This window comes from Mustela lutreola, chromosome 8, assembly GCF_030435805.1.
Source record: "Mustela lutreola isolate mMusLut2 chromosome 8, mMusLut2.pri, whole genome shotgun sequence".
Taxonomy (NCBI): Eukaryota; Metazoa; Chordata; class Mammalia; order Carnivora; family Mustelidae; genus Mustela; species Mustela lutreola.
The window spans coordinates 91,800,639-91,806,638 of record NC_081297.1 but is presented as its reverse complement, the minus strand read 5'-3'; positions in this window follow the sequence as shown (position 1 = coordinate 91,806,638).

The window sequence follows — 6,000 nt, the reverse complement described above, 5'->3', positions numbered from 1 at the left end:
AAATAATCACTGAGAACAAATATTTAGTGCAGAAATCATGAAACACTATGCAAATAAGGAAGAAATGCATTTTATGAATGGTGGTAGAAAGTCATCCAGTAAAGTATTATGAGCTGTAAAGCATTATGAAATACTTTCTAGTTTTAAAACACAAGAATAAGGAACAGAAATTGCTGGTTCTTGTGATCACTTTTTATATCTCATTATAGTTCCAAGTAATTCTCATTTATTTTATTTCTTTTTTTTTTTTTAAAGATTTTTATCTATCCATTTGACAGAGAGAAATCACAAGTAGACGGAGAGGCAGGCAGAGAGAGAGAGGGAAGCAGGCTCCCTGCTGAGCAGAGAGCCCGACGCGGGACTTGATCCCAGGACCCCAAGACCATGACCCGAGCCAAAGGCAGCGGCTCAACCCACTGAGCCACCCAGGCACCCTCATTTATTTTATTTCAATTTGTGTGTGTGTATATGTGCATGTGTGTGCACATGTGTGTGCTTCTGTTCAATTTTTAACATGCTTCAACTAGATTTGGCTTGTGTCTATATGCTGGATACTAGGAATATCTCTTAGGGAATTATTCCATGACTTCTTAAGTCCCCAGATGTTTCAGAGATTCACTGTCACCTTAATTAAACAGCCATTTTTTTTGGAAACTTTTGATTTCTTATCCCACTTCCTATATTCTCCTTGCACTAATTTTTTCTTTTAGCAGGGATGAGTAGAAGTTCTGATTGTTTTTGGAGCATTCAGTTCTCTTTGGGGAACTAACCAGCATGCTTGACTTCAAGAACTCTTAAAGCAAAATGATTTGACAGAATGTAAATTTAACCCTACTTTGATAGCTTCCACTGTGTGGTTTTCCCACAAACAGTGATCACATTTGATATTAACTTGGTTTAGAAAATAATTTTCTTATAAAATTGAAAGACCATAAACAATTAAAATTAGAGAAGAAATTATATTTTTAGTTAGTTTTATTGGGTAAGTCTGTATAACTCTTTCTTTATTTTTAAATATATCTTAGATCCTTTTTTAATATATATCCAAAAAAAAATGTCTACCTCTTTACCAAGAAGTTAATTTTTTAAGAAATTCAACTCATTGTTATTGTGCACTTACTTATTATTTACCAATGTTCTAGGCACTGTTCTAGGACCTGGGGACACAGAAACATAGTAACTTTTCACAGCATACTCCAGTTATTTATATTTAATTAACTTTATACTGATTTTATTTCTTTGTCTCAAATATACAAATAAAGAGTAATGAGAGACAAGAATATATAAATATTCAAATACAAATGAATGAATATTGAAATAACACAGGTAGGGGAGCCTAGATGGTTCAGTCAGTTAAGTGTCTGCCTTTGGCTCTAGTTATGATGCCAGGATTGTGGGATTGAACCCCACATCGGGCTCCCTCTGGAGCCTGCTTCTCCCTCTCCTGCTCCCTCTGCTTGTGCTCTGTCTCTGTGTGTCAAATAAGTAAATAAAATCTAAAAAAAATAAAAAAGTAAAAGAAATACCACAGGTAAATTAATAAATTATTGTTCATAATTCCTTTGATTTATAGTTATGACTTATAGGCAATACTCTGAAAATATTATTAAGAGCTTTGTTTTTCATAATTCCACAGAAATGTTCCTAAAATAAACTTGCACCTTGAATTTTATATTCTCAATTTTATTTTCTCCAATTTATAGCTAAAACATATATAATTTCAATCAAGTTATTACTAGAAATTTTTATTTCTTTTTGTTAGAAACACTTTTGTCAAATAATCTTTTTCTTCTTCAACATTCTGAGTATTAACCGAGGAAATTTTTATCCATTCAACATTCTGAGTATTAACCAAAGAAATTTTTATCCATTCAACATTCAACAAATATTTAATAATCCTTTCTTACATGCTGAATGGTGGATGTAGAATAATAAAAAAGGCATGTAGTCAAATCAGAGCTGTAATTATAAAAGTTATGAAAACAATAGTAAACCCTAGTTCTCAAAGAAGAAACAGACCACTCAGACTAAAGTGTGGAAAATTATAAGTTGTACATGATTATGTTATTTTCATCTTTTCATAAGAAAATTAAAAATTGTACATGTGCTATACTGAGGGGCATTGTTACTTTAGATACTATTCTAGGAAAGCCTTGAGTTTTCAATAGCCCATAACTCATGAGATCTACCTAGAAAAATTCAAAACATAGAACAAGAATATATATATATATATATATATATATATATATTCTTGTATCAGTGTGAAAATAGCTAGTTTCTTTTAAGAATATCATAGATATATACATATATATGTATATATATATCTCACACATATAGTTGCTCTTGAAAACTGAATTCATAATTCCTTGGCTTCACTAAAATCATTAGAGCATCTTTTTTTTCTTAAGTGGGCTGCAAACCTGGTGTGGAACCCAGTACGGGGCTTGAACCCACAACCCTGAAACCAAGACCTGAGCTGAGATCAAGAATCCAATGCTCAACCAAGTGAGCCCCCCAGGAGTCCCTCACTGGAGCTTCTAATTAGAATTACTGCAAAAGGTCAACACTATGGAATCTCAACCTCTTCCAACAATAAGGTATTTCTAATATACCATTATTTGCTTTTCCTGGATTTGCACTAGAGAAATGACAACAAATAAGGCTAAATCAGTTGCTATTTACCCAGTGCTTACAATGTGAAAAGAATTCTGTTAGATACTGTGAGTGATAAAATCACCAATAATGTGATTATTATATATTATTATTATTATAGAAAACATCAAATGTTTTATAATCTAGTTAGGCAAGCTCTGCCTTGTGATATGTCGTATTCAGAAGAAGCTTCCAGGAAGACCTGATCAAAGAGATGGAGTAAGTTTTTCTTACAGGATAGGTATTCTTCACACTTTAAATTCATTGAGAGAAGGGAATAAGGAAATATTTTGCATGTGTTTTTATATCTCCATATTGCATAGGACAATTCTTTGCATTCAATGGAGACTCAAGAAATATTTTCCAATTGAACCCATATAACTAAAAGCAAGAAAAGAAAGCATTCCAGGGAAAATGTGAATAATTTTAATAATAATAAGTATAATAATAATTATTATAGCTAACATTTGTTAGGGACGGCTCTGTTTAAATGTATTGACATTTAATTTTCATAACTCTATTGAAATGTTACTATTGTGGTGTCTATGGTGTACTAAAGAGGAAACTGAGACACAAAATTAAGTAACTTGTTCAAGATCACACAACTAGTTAGTGGTTGAGCAACTTAATCTGGTTTCAGCATCTATGCTCTTGACTACCACACAATGTTTCTCACAGCTCTATGGGTAATATTTAGAATGATATGACATGGTCCCTGCCTTCGAAGGACTTAATATTTAACTGGGGGAAAATCATATGTAAGTTCAGGCCATTTAAATAGCTAAATAGTAACAAATACATTAAAATTAGAGCTGCTGCAACTGACTTTGAAATGAGAAACAGAGGCTTACATGCTTCCAGTAGAGAAAGGGGAGATTACTGAAATTCAGAGTACTCTGGGAAGACTTCCTGGAGGAAGAGGAACTCAGAAAAGAGTTCCATGAAGGTGAGTGAGATTAGAAAGTTAGGAAGAAAGATGTGGGACATATCCCAGTGAGATGTTATGAATGAAAGTAGAAAGACTCTAAGCAGCAAGCAACTATGCTCTGGGAAAAATGCATAGGCTGTCTGGAAGGATGATTCTCTGGGAGTCAGTGGTAATGGTCAGAAAAGTCTGTTTGAAGCAAATGGAAGAGAAACCTGCAGGACAGGCTGAAACTTTGGCTCCCGTTTGTTCAAATCTGGCAACACTTGAATTTTTGGCAAAACAAGGTCACCCTGTGCCAGGGCTCAGGGACTTCCAGAAATTCTTCTCAGAATAAATCCCAATACTTTGCAGTCTTATTCCCATGAATGGTTGACACAAGTTGACTTTCAAGTTCTTGATACTCTGGGAGACCTCAGACTTCTCAGATGGAGAGATATAGCTTCCTCTTCCTTTTGGTCATCCTTAAAGGCAAGCCACCCCTTTCTCTCCCTGTCTGTGGCACTTAGTGTGATCACTTCCAAAAGTTTAGGCATTTTCAAAAGAGAAGGAACATACCTTTTCATCCCTCTGCAGATGTGCTCTGAGGCAAGAGATCAAAAAGTCTGTTTGGAAAAGGGAGTGAGTGGAGAAACAAGAGACAGTAAAACATCAAATAAACAGAAATAAATCCCTCACAGATTTATCCACAAGTTTTAACAGAAGACGATTTGTTGGTAGCATGTCACATAGAAAGTGAAATACCCAGATCAAATGTTTTAAAGTATCCCTGAGCATCTTTCCTCTAGGACCTGGGTTGTCCTCATAGAGTTCACATTGTTTTAAGACTATTTTGACATGCCTGGGCTTTACCTCTGTGGTACCATAGAATTAAAAAACAAAATAAAATAAAATAAGGCTTTTGCCTGCTCTTGGAAGGCAATGTTTTGCTAAATATAGTGCAAAGTTCCACAGCTTGTAAAATCAACTATGAGGCACAAACCTGAAGACGTCCTCAAAAGGAATATGGCAAGAAAAGTACATTGCCTGCTTTAGTCATACCTGCCATTTCCCTCACGGAATTTCACCGAAGTGGCTGGACATCTGCATTCCCCATCCTGGCTGGCATTAATGTGATTTTTTTCTATAAAAGAAGAGGAGGACAAAAGGAAGAGCAAAATGTGCTCCACAATGGAAAATGTGATCCTTAGCCACGGGGACAAAATTACATTGACAGTGGGGGAGTTCCTTTCTTCCTTCGAAGAACAATGTTTGATGTTTGAACTAGACTCTCTGGTGATGAAGCTCATAACTTGGGAGATAAATCAGGTTCAAATTTAGAAAAGAGTTTTCAGAAGTTGCTTAGCGGGGTAGTTTTAGAGGTTAACATATGAATAGAGGTGACATTATGCCGTCTGTCTGTCCTGTGTTCATTGGACAGAGATAATATGGACTCTTCCCCATGGTAGTGCACATAAAGAAATTTAAATTCTGTCATAATTTTTCATTATAAATACTGTGACATTTTAATATCTAGAAAAATGTTTAAATCTTGTCAAGTTTCTGCCTCTTTTCCCTCTTTATGTTGATTTCGACATCTCTTCCTATTTATCTCTTTTGTGCATTGCACATATTTTACTATGAACTCGATTTTGCGGGTGAAAGGCTACAACTAACTGTTTGCATGCCTTATCTCTGCCCTAGAGAGTGGTAACTCACAAATGAGCCAGCTGCACCTACTGTACATAAAACAGCAACATCACTTTGATCTCTCCCTTAATGTGTTAGGTTTAGATTACTTTGTGAGCAAAAGGGGTGAAAGGTGGCAGGATACTATTTTAACTAACTACTGGGGGCAGTATTTATTCATGGTGCAGATTTTTAATAGGAAAGATGGAACATGAAAGCCTGTCAAATGCACTGCTCAAACAGTCTGACAACACAGAATATTTTCACAGATGAAAGGTGAGGAATCTCCAACTTCTCAGGATAACATAAATTGCAAGGAAAAAGTAAGACATGTAAAAAAGCCAGATAGAATACTATTTATATCCCCCTTATGATTGCATGAAACCCTGCCACAAAACCAGAGGACTGTTCGAGAGTTGCATTTGTCAGGTACAAAGAGGAACATGGTGAACATTAAAAATATACATTCTGAGAAAGATTCTCATACATTTATAATTCATATAACTTTGTTTTATTAAGAACTAGGTGTTTCAGGAAGTGTCTATTCCAATTTGGTAACAAGGTGGAAACCAGAAATATGCAAGAAATATACCAGAATAATATCCTCCTCAATTGGAAGAGTGGCTTTGTCTGGAACCACCCATCAGACTCAGAAATAGCTTGAAAATTCTCCCTCTACCTTTGATGAGAGCCTATCTTTCCTTTCTTGGTTTACCTCAACCTTAAAACAGTGATTCTCAATCTTTCTTTCTTTC